At 39.2% G+C, this 17,810-nt stretch overlaps 1 non-coding gene across 1 annotated transcript; it reads left to right on the forward strand.

Moving 5' to 3' along the window:
* Positions 1 to 2,930: 2,930 nt before the first annotated feature.
* Positions 2,931 to 3,041, forward strand: LOC141662188 (small nucleolar RNA R71). Its single transcript, XR_012550313.1, has one exon. It is a non-coding gene; the product is annotated as a small nucleolar RNA R71 (small nucleolar RNA).
* Positions 3,042 to 17,810: the final 14,769 nt, after the last annotated feature.

A 17,810-nucleotide genomic window follows, 5' to 3' on the forward strand; every position in this document is an offset into this window, starting at 1 on the left:
AAAGCAGCTAGACACTCATCATCAAACTTGAAAGGGACATCATTGCCCAATGTTTTAGAGATTTTAGAGAAATCCTTGATAAACCACCGATAGAAATGTGCATGACCAAGAAAACTGGGGATTCCCTTAACAGAGATTGTGGAGGAAGGTTTTCAATGACCCCCACCTTGGTTTTGTCCACCTCAAGACCTTTACTAGAAATCTTGTGCCCAAGAATGATGCCTTGTTGTACCATAAAGTGACATTTCTCCCAGTTAAGAATCAGATTGGTCTCAACACGCATTTTAAGAACTACACCAAGATTTTGCAAGCACTCGTCGAAAGAATCCCCGAACACAGAAAAATCATCCATGAACACCTCCATATTTTTACCAATCATGTCAGAGAAGATGGCCATCATACATCTCTGAAATGTGGGAGGTGCACCACATAACCCAAAAGAAGCTCTTTTGAAGGCAAAAGTACCAAACGGAAAAGTGAAGGTAGTCTTTTCTTGGTCTTTTGGGGCGATACAAATCTGATTATAGCCCAAATAGCCATCCAGAAGACAGTAGTATTCATGCCCAGCCAAACTGTCAAGCATCTGATCAATAAAAGGAAGATGGAAATGATCTTTCCTCGTGGATTTGTTCAACTTTCTGTAATCCATAAAAACTCTCAACCCCGTGACTGTTTGAGTAGGAATGAGTTCATTCTTTTCATTAGCAACCACGATGATGCCTCCTTTCTTAGGCACACACTGAACTGGGCTCACCCAAGAACTATCAGAAATAGGATGGATGATGCCTGCATCTAGTCATTTAAGAATTTCCTTCTTCACGACCTTCTTCATGATCAGATTTAGCCTCCTATGTTTCCCAACAGTCAGTTTGCTTTCGTCCTCTAGCAGAATTTTGTGCATACAATAAGAAGGGTTGATTCCCTTGATATCTGCTATAGTTCATCCAATTGACGACTTAAACTCTCTCAGAATTCTCAAGAGCTTTTCCTCATCAGTATGAAAGGTCAGATGCAATAATAACAGGCAAAGTAGATGCATCACCTAAAAATGCATACCTCAAGTGTTTAGGCAAAGGTTTAAGCTCGAGTGTAGGAGCTTGCTCAATAGATGGCTTGAGACGCCCCTCAACATTTTTGAGTTCTGACATTCAAAGAGATTCAAAAGGCATATCCAGCCTTCACTTCCAAGGAGAAGCATTCAAATACTGCAACTGCTCATCACCTTCATCATCCTCACTGAATTCCCCATCAAGGCTTTCTCTAAGGCATCAGACCTTAGCATTTGATCAAGTTCTTAAGTAACCACCGAATCGACCAATTCCACTTTTAAGCACTCTTCTTTATCTGTAGGGAATTTCATGGCATTGAAAACATTAAAGGTCACATCCTGATCCAGTACTCGTATAGTAAGCTCACCCTTCTGCACATCAATCAAGGTCCGGCCAGTAGCCAAGAATGGTTTTCCTAAGATAATGGGAATCTTTTTATCCTCCTCGAAATCAAGAATTACAAAGTCAACAGGAAAGATGATTTTGTCCACCTTGACCAAGAAATCCTCCACAGTGCCTCGTGGATATGTAATAAAATGATCGGCCAACTACAAGGACATATATGTAGGTTTTGGAGCAAATAAACCCAACTAATTGAATATAGACAAAGGCATCAGATTGATGCTAGCCCCCAAATCACATAAACACTTGTCATACGAAAAGTTCCCGGTGGTTCCAGGAATAGTGAAACTTCCAGGATCTTTAAGATTCGGAGGCAACTTCTGTTGCAGCACGACACTGCATTCCTCCATAAGAGCAACGGTCTCTAAGTCATCAAGCTTCACTTTCCTTGAAAAAATACCTTTCATAAACTTCGCATAGCTTGGCATCTTTTCAAGAGCTTCAGTGAAAGGCATGTTGACATGAAGTTTCTTGAACACCTCAGGAAACTTAGCAAATTGCTCATCCAACTGTTGCTTCTGCAGCATCTTAGGAAAATGAGGTGGATGATAGGCTTGTTTCTCCCCGATATTTCCCTTAGGAGGAGTGTGTTCCATAGTTTTCTTCCTTGTTTCCACTTCTGCTTCCTTCTGCACATCTTCTTCAGCCAAAACTTCAGATTCTGAAACTTGAGGTTTTTCGGGGCTCGCAACCTTCCCAGACCTTAATGTAATTACCTTAACCTTCTCCTTAGCTTCTCTCTTTCCTGGAACTTCTGTGTCACTAGGGAGTATACCTGGTTTTCGATTCAATAAAGTATTGGCAATCTGCCCAATTTGATTCTTCGGAGTCTTAATAGAAACCGCTTGGCTCTTGCACATGAGCCTCAACTCCTCCAATTCAGATTTTTCATTAGATTGACTTCTACTTCCATGTGGAAGTTGATGAAGTTGGAGTTGTTGTCTTGGTACATATTGTGGTTGTTGAAAACCAGGAGGGTTGAATTGCTTTGCTGCATACTGCTGATAAGGTTGTTGCACCGCATTCTGATTGTTGCTCCATCTGAAGTTAGGATGACTGCGGTTGTTGGGATGATAAGTGGCTGGAACTGGTTGATGTGACCTCTGAAAGTTGCTCACGAATTGAGTTTATTAACTAGATATAGCACACTGATCTGTCTAATACGCACCAGCACAAAGCTCACAAACACTTGTAATCTGATTAACCCCATAATTAGCCAAAGAATCCACCTTCATCGTTAAAGCCTTAAGATGAGCAGCTATAGCAGTAGTTGCATCCACCTCCAGAATTCCTCCTACCTTACCTTGAGGTAGTCTTTGAGAAGGATTCTGGTATTCATTAGCAGCCATCAGTTCCATCAACTCATAAGCTTCATCGTAGCTCTTAGCCTATAAGGCTCAACCTGATACTGCATCAAGCATGGGTCTAGACTATGCTTCCAAGCCATTATAAAAGCAGTTGATAATCATCCAGTCAGGAATCCCATGATGAGGACACTTCCTAAGCATCTCCTTATAACGCTCCCAAGCTTCACATAAAGACTCTCCCGATTGCTGCGCAAATTGAGTAAGAGAGTTTCTTATTGCAGCTGTCTTTGCCATATGGAAGAATTTAGTAAGAAACTTTTGAACAAGATCTTCCCAAGTAGTAATAGAGCCTTTTGGTAGAGAATGCAACCAACATTTAGCTTTCTCCCTCAGAGAGAATGGGAAAAGCCTTAGCTTAACAACATCTTCAGAAACATTATTAAATTTGAAAATGTCACAGATCTCGATGAAATCTCTCATATGCATGTTGGGATCTTCCGTTGGAGAACCCCCAAATTGGACTGAACTCTGCACCATCTGAATCGTGTTAACCTTGATTTCAAAAGTATTAGCCGCGGTGGCTGGTCTGACAATGCTAGACTGAATGTCATTGATCTTTGGTTGAGAATAATCCATCAAAGCTTTCAGATTCGCTACTAATTCTTCCATTATAACGATAACTTCTTCTTCAACTTTTTCAACTTCTTAAAAAACCTCTTCAACTACTTCAACTTCTTCCTCCGCTTTATCCAGCGTTCTCTTGCGAGATCGAGAATGCATTAGCATAAATGCTCTCTAGAGTACTTGAAACACAAACAAGCAAACAAGTAAGTAAATTATCCGAGTCAGTAAACTTTAATGACCACTGATGTCAAGCACATAAACTAAATTAAACACCGAGTCCCCGGCAGCGGTGCCAAAACTTGTTAGAATGAAAACACGCACTAAAATTACACGCAAGTATACACGTTCACAAGTATTATAAGATATAAATCAGATTCGTTCCAACAGAGACTGGTTTAGGTTTACTTTAATTTATGCACTTACGCAATAATGATATGGCTATCGTTCAATGCTAAGACAATAACACTTTAGGTTGTTGATTAACTAAAATATTAACTAATATGCAAATAACTAAGAGATTAAAAGGTTGATTTAACTATATGAGACAAATTAGAGATTCTAACTTCATTATATACTTCATTCAAAGTCATTGTTCTTAACCTTAGCATACAATGGTGATGACAACTAATTAGAGAACACGAAACTAGTAAACGCTAACTTTTGTTGTACGATACCATACTACCAGACATCTACACATGAGATAGAAGCTGAATAGACACTAATTATATTGAGACCCCATATGTCTATAGAATTTCACAACATAAAGGTTTAATGCGCAAGTTATCTATCGTGATTACATAGGGCAAGTAAGATGGTTAAAATTACTTACGAATCATGCATAACAATTATACATGAACCTATGCTAGCATGGCAAGTTTTAAATCTCTATATTCACTATCGCTTCAATAGAGATTAACACACTATCTTATATGTTCATGACGCACATAAGAAAAATAAGCACAACCAATACTAGGATATTATACAATCACCATACACTTAGGTATCAAAATAATTAACTATAGAAATCCATAAGTAAATCCGTTAGAACCCTACGACAACGATTAGTTCATAACCGAACTTATCATCACCATGGGTTCCAATGAAAGCATGGTAAATAAACTAAGATGAACTAAGTCTAAAATAACTGAATAGTAATCAAAAGTACGTTAACAAGAGTATTAGGTTCAAACAACAAAGAAAACAAGCATCCAGGATTACAACTTAAGCAAAGAATCACAAGTAAAAACTAGATCTTCTTCTCCTTCATTGTATTGTGCTATTAGCTCTTCTCGTTGCTATCTCCTTGCTCTTGTATATCAAAAATGTATTTTTGGAGTCTTTAAATACCAGACCATCCAATCAGGACTTCTGCAAATCAGTCCTCCAATAGAATCGGGAATCTGAAAAATCGACCTAGCTCGACCGCCCTGAGATCCCGCGCGGCCGCCCTGGGTTTCTGTTAAGTGAGCGCGGCCGCCCTGAAGACTGGCGTGACCGCCCTGAGTGTAATAACCCCAAAATTTTGAACTTTTTGTAACCCTTATAAATAGTGTTTTTGCTGATGTTGCTGAATAAGAAAACTTTTCATGCCACACCATGTAGGGGTTCTTTTATTGTTATTCTGAGATCATATTAGTACTTTTTATGATAAATGAGTGTATGTAAATATTGCCAGAATCCAAATCCGTACACTTTGATTTTTCCCGAAAATCCACCAGATATCGAAAGAATTGAGTATAAGGTAACAGGATAAAAAGGATTTAAATTCAAGGATTTTAAGAGAGGATTATAAAAGGAATATAATGTATTGAGAAATGTTAAGGGAACCCAAGTAATAAGATCCCAGGTATGATCCCTCAAACGATAAACGAAAACGAAAGTTAAGCGAACTGTATAACAGATCAGCGGTCATTAGCCAAGTAATTAGAAGCTAATCAAAGAGGTTAGTGGGGATGATGTCATCAAACCAATAAGAAGAGGACAAAGGTAGGAGGGTGACATCACAAGCAAAGTGTGTTGTTGGTTGAATTTGAACCACACAAAAGTTACCATGGTAAAAGGTAATAAAACAAAACAAAACAAATCAAAAAAACAACCAACCAAGCCAAAACATTTCATTTTCACCAAAAACACAAAATTATTTCATCTTCTTCAGCAAAGCTCTCGGCTTTTCTTCTTTTCCAAAGAAAGAAAATTCAAAATCCTAGTTCCAAGCTTTATTAATTAGCAAGGTAATTATCTAAGACTCCTTATGCATAGATATAGCTATCCTATAAGTTTGAGCTCCTAAATCATTCACAATCTCTTCCTAAAAATCATGGAAGAAGATGGTCAATAGTGTTTTTCAAGAACTAAAATTTTTGTTCTTGAGTTTTTGTTTAGATTAAGCTTGGATAAGGACTTTTAAGGGTGATTCCAAGCTAATTACTTGATTCTCCACTCTCCAAGGAAGGTATAACCCCTCCAAACCCTAACTTTATTTGAGTAATTAGGTTTAGTTTTGTTGTTATAATTCATGAGAGGCTTCTTTGTTGTGAATGTAGAGATTAGTTGGTTTTGTGAAGTTTTTGGTAATTCTTGGATTGTTGATTAATGAACTTAAGTGTAGTTTAAATTCATGTTTAAGAATAGTATAAATTGATAATGTGGAGTTGTTGGGGCTGTTATGGTGAAGTATGGATGGATTTTTGGTTGGGATGTTGATTGTGAGTTGATTGTGAGATGATTTGGAGTGGTTTAAATTTGGGTAATTGCGTAAACATAGCCGTCGTAATGTCCGATTTACTTTAGACTGTTTTTGTTCATAACAGTAGGACCCGTGAACTCACTGCTAGGTTTTGACCATTGCCATGATTAGATAGTTCATGTTACGAGTTTCGTTTTGATATGTAGTTCGTTCGATTCCGATGTACGGTTTAGGAGAAACGACCGTTTTAAGTAACGGCATTTCACGAACGAACCATTACCCCTTGCCTTACTTTGAAACATAGGTTAAAGACCTAAAAGGACTAATTGGAGTATGAAACATTTATGTAAAGTGTATTAGGCAGTTGGTAATACAGTCGCGAAAGAATCGCCTTAAAACTCGTAATGGTTAATTTATTAAAAATGGTGGAGCCAAGGGTACTCGAGCGACTTAAGAGAATCATGAAGCGCAAAGCGAGCGTTAGAGTCTAAATGGGTTAAAGTATAGATTTATAAGTAACTTTGGTTTAATTCCAACTTATATGTTGTTTATATGTTACCAGACTCGTCCCAAGCCATTTATAACCCCCAGTCGCTCAGGCAAGTTTTCTACCCGTTATACTGTTGTTGTGATGTATACATTTGTATATGCATTATCTTGTGATAGTTGCATGTTGGTTAATTAGCAAATTCTTGCGATATATTGTAGCATGTGATATGGTATATATGCATGCCTGTTTCGTATTCTTGATACATATATCTGTTGATTCAATTGATAATACCTATGCTAGAGATAAGCGGTAATTTGCATATACCCTTAGTATAGGGGACGCAAAGGTGAACTTTTTCTAAAACCGGGAGTCGATGCTCCCGAGTATAATATATATATATATATATTTTTATATATATATGAATAGTTTTTAAAACTATGAATCAAATAAGGTTTATTCGATAACCTTATTTTATTATTGAATATTATTTTGAATATTCATTCGAGGACTTATGACTCCGATTATTTACTAATTATTATTCTTAATTTTATTAAAGAATAATGTGTCGATAATCAAACTCACTTTTGATTATTCAAATAAAGATAGTACTTTCGTATAAGTATATCTTTGGTATTTTAATATTCATTGCAAGTATAAGTTTTAAAACTTCTACTTCAATTTTTTTATAAAGATTATTCTTTATGAGGATATTATTTAAATAATAATATTCAGATATTTCCTAATATATCGGGACTGATTTATTTTAGTAAATCAGCATCACTCCAAACATTCCTAAAAATGTTTTGCGAGTCTTCAAAATGATTTTAAAAGTTAGAGCGGATCCCAAAACTCATTTTATAATTAAGATCTTCCTTTCAAAGGGGATTTAAATATTCGCTCAAAACCTGAGGGATCCGGCTCTGTGGTGTGTTTTATATTCGCAACCAGGTTGCTATTTTGATAAAAGAGTTTTGATTACTTACCCAATACTCGAGAAGTAAAATTCTTGGAACAAGTTAATCCATTAACAAGCATCGCCTGGGAAATATCGGTGAGTTTTCCTTTCCAACTAGATACGACTTCTTGGTGGAGCCGTATCAACAAGTTTCTACTTGGGTAAAGTGGGGACGAGCTTTACGTTTCAGAGTCATGGATTTCATCTGAACTAGGAGTGGCATAAGTGGTCGAGTGGCGCCGGCCCAGCCTAATTATATTGGCCCAAATGGCCTGGAAGTTCCGCTAAGATGGTCCATTCCTTAGGAGTCCAGTGTTCGGTTGACAAGTAAATCCGACAGGTTCTCCTCTACATGTAGAAAATGGTGGGGTTGTACTACTGCGACTGATCATCGTAAGTGGTCTTCCTGGCGCGACAAACTCCCGTAATGAGTTCATCATCCAGTTGGATAATTCTGCAACACTATCCGTAGCATTTCGATCGAAAGGCTACGAATGGGTGGTTGCCGAAGCTTTGACAAAGTCAAACAGTTATAATGGTATTTCCATTGAATGAAGTATCTCGTAACTTCATTTCCTTTAAAAATATTTCAAAGGTTGAATCTATTCAAGTTTTAACTTGTGGTCTCATCTATGGGATGACCTTTTGAAACTTATTATACTTTGAACAGTAGTAGTTCAAGTAGATTTCTAAAAATGGTATAAGTATAGTGAAGTAATTGGTAAATTCATCTTCCTTTAAGCTTATATCCAGTAAGTATTTACCTTACACTTGATAAAGAATTCTAGTAAGTTATCCATTTAGATACTTGCATTATTGTTTACACTATATATTATCTTGCGAGCTATAATGCTCACTCTTGCTTTATTTCTTCATCACACAACAACAGTTAGGAAAGATGGCCAGACTCAAGCAGACCCAGCGCAAGCGCGTGGGAAGCGTCCCGCGTCTTCCCGTTGATGTTGTAGCTGCTATAGCTGCAGAGGTAGATCTATTGGTAGATCAGGCATCCTACTTTTGGGAACCAAATATTGTATAATTATAACTTGTGGTAGATAATGGAAATTAACTGTAAATTTATCAAGTAATCATTTTGGGTTGTAATAACTTTTAAATTGTGGATTCAAGGACTTGTACTTATTTCAGTTTCATCTCTGAGACTATAACGGGTTGTGGTGTGTGTTATTGTGGGGTCACAGCATAAGGTTATTTATTATTAATTAAGTGAAGTGATATTGTGGAAAGAAAGACCATGACGACCCGGATCCCCGACCCCGGATCTGGGGGTGTTACAGAAATGGTATCAGAGCTAAGCGTTATAAACCTCAGAGATGATGCGACGATATAATAATAAACTCACAAAGATAATAAGAACTCTTGCCAAGTTCATGGTCGGACTACTTAAAGTAGCACTGACAGTTAAAACCCTTATGGGAACCCTTATAAGTATCATGATAGTAACTTAGCTCGTTTAATGTGTAGGCACATGAGATAGAGGACCCTGAGATGTTCGAGCGTGAGCATGATGAGGCATTGCTAGATGTCGAGGATCAGGAGGAGCCTGAGATAGAGGAGGATGAGGAGGACCCCTCAGAGGAGTCAGAGACATGGGTCATTGCTATTTCAGATGAGGAGGACCCGGATGAGGTCCCAGTAGCTGAGGAGCGTGTCGGAGCTATGGTAGTGTACACTGTTACCCCTTTACCCACACTCCCGGTGGTCAGAGCTCCTACCCCTCCACCACTATCTTGGATCCTCTATGATGACAGCTCCGAGACCCATACTTCCGAGCCTAGGCAGACCGAGGAGGCACCCCCAGCGGCTCCGGATTCACCACCTCTCGACTCTGCCCATAGGCAGTCTTTGTTAGCCCACGACTATGTTCAGGATGTACTGAGGACCCGGGTGGCTGTTGCTGAAGCCTGGCTGGATGAGGTCAGGAGGGAGTTGGATGCGGATAGGGCGGATAGGCGTACCCGAGCTTATGAGACTAGGGCTACTATACCCCGATTCTTGAGGAGGGAGCTGACGGGAATAGAGCTCACATCCCGAGCGAGACTCTGATCGCTCAAGGGGGACAGGCATGGTAGGATCTCCAGGCGGCAGGCCGACTATATCTTCCGTCGTGCGATGGAAAGGGTATGGGAGCTGATCCGCTCCGGTGTGTGATTCAGGACCGACGATGGGATAGTCTAGTTGTCTAGTTAGTTGAGGCCTTAGTAAGAGCCAATTTTCCGTGATAGTTGACTTGTATATAGTATCCCTTTTTTCTGACTAGACAGATAGACTACTGTGTATCACTTTTGGGACAGATGGCGGCAGCACTGTTGTACTTTTGACCAGATCAAACTATGTATTTCTCGCATTATGTATATATTTGTTTCCTTTCAGTTCAGTTCCTTAGTGACGAGATCACTATTTTTATCATTATTATTACTGCACTTCTTATTAGAACTGTCATAAAATAATAGAATTGCGAGATACATTCTCCCCATTATAGAACTGTGCAAGGCACAATGTTGTGTATGATTGTGACCTAACGTTGAATTTCCCAATAATTTTTTTTATTATCAGTATCATGCCACCAAGAAAGATTGGAACTAGGGCGAACCCTGGATCTGTGGACCAGGGAAGCCATAACCAGGATGATAGGAAGCAGGAACACAGTCAAGACGAAGACGAGGATTATGTTGAACAGGATGACTCCCTGTATGAAGAGGAGGAGGAAACATATGATGTTGAGAGATTTGAGATAGAGGCTGAGGAAGGAGAAACTAAGGTTGAGCAACCAATACCAAACCCAGGCATGGATCCCATGGGCCAGTTCATGCAACTACTAAGGCAGAACTTGGAACGTCAACCCAACCCACCCCCTCAAGGAAATAACAATGATGTGGCAAACTCTTTCAGGGCTTTTAAGTTCCTTAAGCCCCCTGAGTTCCACGGATCAGCCGATCCAGTTGAGGCAAGGGCATGGTTAAAGGAAATGGAGAAATCCTTTGAGATTCTGAGTATCGATGAGGCACAGAAGACTGTATTTGCTACCTACCTTCTGAAAGGAGAGGCTAACTACTGGTGAGAGGCCAAGAAAAACATGGAGACAGATGCTATTATAACCTGGGAGAGATTCAGTCAGTTGTTTCTTGGAAAATATTTCCCGAGGTTTATGGAAAACCAGATGGAGCTCAAGTTCTTGGAGCTAAAGCAGAATAACTTATCTGTAGAAGAGTACGAAGCGAAATTTACTGAGTTATCAAGGTTTGTGCCGAAGTTTGTGAGCACCGAGGAAAAGAAAGCTAGGAGGTTTCAGCAGGGACTGAAACCGTGGATTCAGAATAGGGTGGCAATCCTTGAGCTTACTGATTATGCCACTCTGGTGTAAAAGGAAACAATTATAGAAGCTGAAAGTGAACAGATGCAGAAGGAAAGAGAGAAGAAGGGAATAAAGAGGAAAAACATGAGCATGGGTGGAGGTTCCGCATGAAGGAGATTCCCAACTAGATTTAATCGAGGAGCAGTGTCCCTATCGGGAAAGAACACTGGGTTTAAGCGGCCAATGAGTGTGAATGTGAGCCAGAGCGGCCAGAAGTCAAGAATGTCCTATTCCAACCAGTCTCGACCCCCATTGCCAGCCTGTAACACTTGTGGAAGGATGCATTCTGGGGAATGTAAGGGAAAGCCAGTAACCTGCTTTAAGTGTGGGAAAGTGGGCCACTATTCCCACAAATGCCCTTCGTCAGCCCCTGCCGTCATTCCAACCACCACTTGTTATCAGTGTGGACGCCCGGGTCATTGGAAGAAGGAATGCCCAATGAACAAACCAGCAGCTTCAGGAGCCAGCAGGGCTGCCTCCAATAAGCCACCTACTGCGAGGACTTTCAACATGACAGTCCATGATGCTATGAAAGACTCAGATGTGATAGCAGGTACCCTTTCTCTAAATTCAGTCAGTACAAATGTTTTATTTGATTCAGGAGCAACTAAATCTTTTATATCAAAGGACCTTGCACGTAAATTAAGACTTAAGGCTGAACCCTTGATAGAACCCTTACAAGTAGAAATAGCCAATCATGAAATTATTCCTGTTAACCAGATTCACCCCGCCTGTGAGTTAGGCATAGGGGAACAATCTTTTAGTGTTGATCTGATTCCTTTTAAATTAGGGGAGTTTGATGTAATTTTGGGAATGGACTGGCTATCTAGCAATGATGCTCAGATAGACTGTAAGGGGAAGAAAGTTAAGTTAAATATCCCAGGAAAGAAAGAAGTCATATTTAGAGGAAAGAGGCAGACGCAGAAATTTTTGACTATGGCCCAGGCCAGAAGGATGCTACAAAAAGGAAATGAGGCTTACCTAGCCTATGTGGTGGAGACACAGAAGGAGGTGCCCAACTTACAAGATATTCCGGTAGTCAACGAATTTGAAGACGTATTCCCACAAGACCTTCCGGGATTACCACCCGATAGAGTGATTGAATTTGCTATTGAGTTGGCCCCAGGGACGGCGCCAGTTTCAAAAGCACCTTACCGGTTAGCCCCATTAGAAATGAAGGAATTAGCTACCCAATTGCAGGAACTTTTGGATAAGGGTATGCTAAGACCCAATGTGTCTCCGTAGGGAGCACCAGTGTTATTTGTTAAGAAGAAGCATGGGAGCATGAGGCTGTGCATCGACTATCGAGAGTTGAATAAGCTAACCATAAAGAACAGGTACCCGTTACCTAGAATAGACGATCTGTTCGACCAGCTAAAGGATGCTGTTTAATTTTCCAAGATTGACCTGGGAACTGGATATCACCAACTAAAGATTAAACCCGAAGATATTCCCAAGACAGCGTTCCGTACCAGGTATGGGCACTATGAGTTTTTGGTAATGTCCTTTGGATTAACCAACGCCCCAGCGGCTTTCATGGATTTAATGAAAAGAGTATTTAAGAAGTACTTGGACAAGTGTGTGATAGTTTTTATCGATGATATTTTAATCTACTCAAGGACTGAGGCAGAACATGCAGAGCATTTGAGGATAGCTCTAGGAATACTCAGAGAGGAACAGTTATATGCCAAATTCTCGAAGTGTGAATTCTGGCGGAATGAAGTACAGTTTTTAGGACATGTGATCAATAAAGAAGGAGTATTGGTCAACCCCTCCAAGATAGAGGCGGTCTCAAATTGGAAAAGGCCAACCACACCCACAGAGGTAAGGAGTTTCATAGGATTGGTCGGCTACTATCGTAGATTTGTACAGGACTTTGCGAAGATCGCAGCCCCTTTGACACGACTTACTCGTAAGATAGAGAAGTTTGAATGGAAGGAGAAATGCGAGAACAGTTTTCAGGTTTTAAAGAAAAGGTTGGTAACGGCCCCGGTGTTGGCATTGCCAGATGGAAAAGGAGATTTTGTGATATATAGTGGCGCGTCGCACAAAGGATTAGGGTGTGTGCTTATGCAGCACGGTAAAGTGATTGCGTGTACGTCGAGACAACTGAAGGAATACGAGATTAGATATCCTACTCATGACCTTGAGCTCGCAGCAATAGTTTTTGCCCTAAAAATTTGGAGGCACTACTTGTATGGAGAGAAGTGCGAGATTTTCACAGACCATAAGAGCCTCAAGTACATATTTACGCAGAAAGAGCTCAGCATGCGCCAGAGAAGATGGTTAGAGCTAATCAAGGACTATGATTGTGAGATTCTCTATCATCCGGGGAAAGCCAATGTGGTGGCTGATGCCCTTAGTAGAAAGGAAAGACTCAGAATGATAATAACTTCGGGAGAATTGATAAAGGATTTCGAGAGGATGGAAATAGAAGTAAAGGTAATCGGAACCGGAACTGAAAAGCTGTTTGAGATCTCAATGCAGCCAGAGTTATTGGAAATGATCAGATTGTGCCAAGAGAAAATAATGAATGAAGGCAGAGAGTCAATGACTGGAGAAGAGACCCATACTGAAAAAGATGATAAAGGGATAATGAGGTACTCCTACCGGATTTGGGTTCCGAACGTTCAAGAGCTTAAAGATGAGATTTTGGATGAAAGCCATAGTTCAAGGTATTCCATTCACCCGGGAAGCACCAAGATGTATAGGGATTTGAAGGAATATTAATGGTGGCCCAACATGAAAAGGGACGTAGCAGAATGGGTAAGCAAATGTTTGACTTGCCAAAGAGTAAAGGCAGAGCACCAGAGACCCAGTGGAATCTTACGACCCCTGGAGATTCCTGAATGGAAATGGGAACAGATAGCCATGGATTTTGTTGTCGGTTTACCAAGGACGAAAGCCAACCATGATGCCATATGGGTGATTATAGACCGACTGACAAATTCAGCACATTTCATTCCTATCAATGAGAGATACACAGTCGATAGACTGGTGGACATTTACCTTAAGGAAATAGTGACGTGACATGGAGTCCCAGCGTCCATTGTCTCAGACCGAGACCCCAGGTTCAACTCCAGATTTTGGAGGAGCTTTCAAGAATGTGCGGGGACCAAGTTAAATATGAGTACCGCTTACCATCCCCAGACGGATGGGTAGAGTGAAAGGACCATCCAGACACTAGAGGATATGTTGAGAGTCTGTGCAATAGACTTTAAAGGAAGTTGGGATGATCAGTTGCCGTTGATCGAATTTTCTTATAATAATAGCTTTCATGCTAGCATCGGAATGCCGCCTTATGAGGCCCTGTACGGAAGAAGGTGTCGATTTCCCTTATACTGGGATGAAGTAGGAGAGCGGAAGATGCTCGGACCCGAAGTGGTCCAAAGGACCAAAGACATAGTGGATCTCATCAGAGGATGGCTGGTAGCGGCCCAAGACAGATAGAAGTAATATACAGACCTAGCCCGAAAGGACAAGGAGTATGGAGTAGGGGACTTAGTACTACTAAAAGTATCCCCTTGGAAGGGGTTAATGAGATTCGGAAAGAAAGGAAAACTAAGCCCAAGATACATTGGACCTTTTGAGATACTAAGACGGATTGGGAAGTTGGCTTACGAGCTAGCCTTACCCCCGAACCTACAACAAGTTCATAATGTGTTCCATGTGTCAATGCTAAGGAAGTATCATCGGGATGCCAACACATAGTGGAGTACGAGCATGTGGATATGCAACCAGATCTGACTTGCGTGGAGGAACCAGTAAAGATTATGGATAAGAAGGAGCAGGTGCTTCGGAACAAAGTGATCAAGCTAGTCAGAGTGCTATGGTAGAATCATAATGTGGAAGAATCAACTTGGGAACTAGAGAGCGCAATGCTAGAAAAGTACCCCCATTTGTTTTCTATTTGATTCCGGGACGGAATCCTTTTAAGGAGGGGAGACTGTAATAACCCCAAAATTTTGAACTTTTTGTAACCCTTATGAATAGTGTTTTTGCTGATGTTGTTGAATAAGAAAACTTTTCATGCCACACTATGTAGCGGTTCTTTTATTGTTATTCTGAGATCATATTAGTACTCTTTATGATAAATGAGTGTATGTAAAGATCGCCAGAATCCAAATCGGTACACTTTGATTTTTCCCGAAAATCCACCAGATATCGAAAGAATTGAGTATAAGGTAACAGGATAAAAAGGATTTAAATTCAAGGATTTTAAGAGAGGATCATAAAAGGAATATAATGTATTGAGAAAGGTTAAGGGAACCCAAGTAATAAGATCCCGGGTATGATCCCTCAAACGATAAACGAAAACAAAAGTTAAGCGAACCGTATAACAGATCAGCGGTCATTAGCCAAGTAATTAGAAGCTAATCAAAGAGGTTAGTAGGGATGATGTCATCAAACCAATAAGAAGAGGACAAAGGTAGGAGGGTGACATCACATGGTGACATAAGCATGACCAAGCAAAGTGTGTTGTTGGTTGAATTAGAACCACACAAAAGTTACCATGGTAAAAGGTAATAAAACAAAACAAAACAAATCAAAAAAACAACCAACCAAGCCAAAACATTTCATTTTCACCAAAAACACAAAATTATTTCATCTTCTTCATCAAAGCTCTCGGCTTTTCTTCTTTTCCAAAGAAAGAAAATTCAAAATCCTAGTTCCAAGCTTTGTTAATTAGCAAGGTAATTATCTAAGACTCCTTATGCATAGATATAGCTATCCTATAAGTTTGAGCTCCTAAATCATTCACAATATCTTCCTAAAAATCATGAAAGAAGATGGTGAATAGTATTTTTCAAGAACTAAAATTTTTGTTCTTGAGTTTTTGTTTAGATTAAGCTTGGATAAGGACTTTTAAGGGTGATTCCAAGCTAATTACTTGATTCTCCACTCTCCAAGGAAGGTATAACCCCTCCAAACCCTAACTTTATTTGAGTAATTAGGTTTAGTTTTGTTGTTATAATTTATGAGAGGCTTGTTTGTTTTGAATGTAGAGATTAGTTGGTTTTGTGAAGTTTTTGGAGTGGTAATTCTTGGATTGTTGATTAATGAACTTAAGTGTAGTTTAAATTCATGTTTAAGAATAGTATAAATTGATAATGTGGAGTTTTTGGGGCTGTTATGGTGAAGTATGGATGGAGTTTTGGTTGGGATGTTGATTGTGAGTTGATTGTGAGATGATTTGGAGTGGTTTTAATTTGGGTAATCGCGTAAATATAGTCGTCGTAATATCCGATTTACTTTAGACTGTTTTTGTTCTTAACATTAGGACCCGTGATCTCACTGCTAGGTTTTGACCATTTCCATTATTAGATAGTTCATGTTACGAGCTTCGTTTTGATATGTATTTCGTTTGATTCCGATGTACGGTTTAGGAGAAACGACCGTTTTAAGTAACGGCGTTTCGCGAACGAACCATTACCCCTTGTCTTACTTTGAAACATAGTTAAAAGACCTAAAAGGACTAATTGGAGTATGAAACATTTATTTAAAGTGTATTAGGCAGTTGGTAAGATACTCGCGAAAGAATCGCCTTAAAACTCGTAATGGTTAATTTATTAAAAATGGTGGAGCCGAGGGTACTCGAGCGACTTAAGAGAATCATTAAGCGCAAAGCGAGCGTTAGAGTCTAAATGGGTTAAAGTATAGATTTATAAGTGACTTTGGTTTAATTCCAACTTATATGTTGTTTATAGGTTACCAGACTCGTTCCAAGCCATTTATAACCCCCAGTCGCTCAGGCAAGTTTTCTACCCGTTATATTGTTGTTGTGATGTATACATTTGTATATGCATTATCTTGTGATAGTTGCATGTTGGTTAATTAGTAAATTCTTGTGATATATTGTAGCATGTGATATGGTATATATGCATGCCTGTTTCGTATTCTTGATACATATATCTGTTGATTCAATTGATAATACCTATGCTAGAGATAAGCGGTAATTTGCATATACCCTTAGTATAGGGGACCCAAAGGTGAACTTTTTCTAAAACCGGGAGTCGATGCTCCCGAGTATAATATATATATATATTTATATATATATATGAATAGTTTTTAAAACTATGAATCTTATAAGGTTTATTCGATAACCTTATTTTATTATTGAATATTATTTTGAATATTCATTCGAGGACATATGACTCCGATTATTTACTAATTATTATTCTTAATTTTATTAAAGAATAATGTGTCGATAATCAAACTCACTTTTGATTATTCAAATAAAGATAGTACTTTCGTATAAGTATATCTTTGGTTTTTTAATATTCATTGCAAGTATAAGTTTTAAAACTTCTACTTCAATTATTTTTATAAAGATTATTCTTTATAAGGATATTATTTAAATAATAATATTCAGATATTTCCTAATATATCGGGACTGATTTATTTTAGTAAATCAGCATCACACCAAACATTCCTAAAAATGTGTTGCGAGTCTTCAAAATGATTTTAAAAGTTAGAGCGGATCCCAAAACTCTTTTTATAATTAAGATCTTCCTTTCAAAGGGGATTTAAATATTCGCTCAAAACCTGAGGGATCCGGCTCTGTGGTGTGTTTTATATTCGCAACCAGGTTGCTATTTTGATAAAAGAGTTTTGATTACTTACCCAATACTCGGGAAGTAAAATTCTTGGAACAAGTTAATCCATTAACATGCATCGCTAGGGAAATATCGGTGAGTTTTCCTTTCCAACTAGATATGACTTCTTGGTGGAGCCGTATCAACAAGTTTCTACTTGGGGAAAGTGGGGACGAGCTTTTTGTTTCAGAGTCATGGATTTCATCTGAACTAGGAGTGGCGTAAGTGGTCGAGTGGCGCCGGCCCAGCCTAATTATATTGGCCCAAATGGCCTGGAAGTTCCGCTAAGACGGTCCATTCCTTAGGAGTCCAGTGTTCGGTTGACAAG

Source organism: Apium graveolens, chromosome 5 (assembly GCF_009905375.1).
Source record: "Apium graveolens cultivar Ventura chromosome 5, ASM990537v1, whole genome shotgun sequence".
Taxonomy (NCBI): Eukaryota; Viridiplantae; Streptophyta; class Magnoliopsida; order Apiales; family Apiaceae; genus Apium; species Apium graveolens.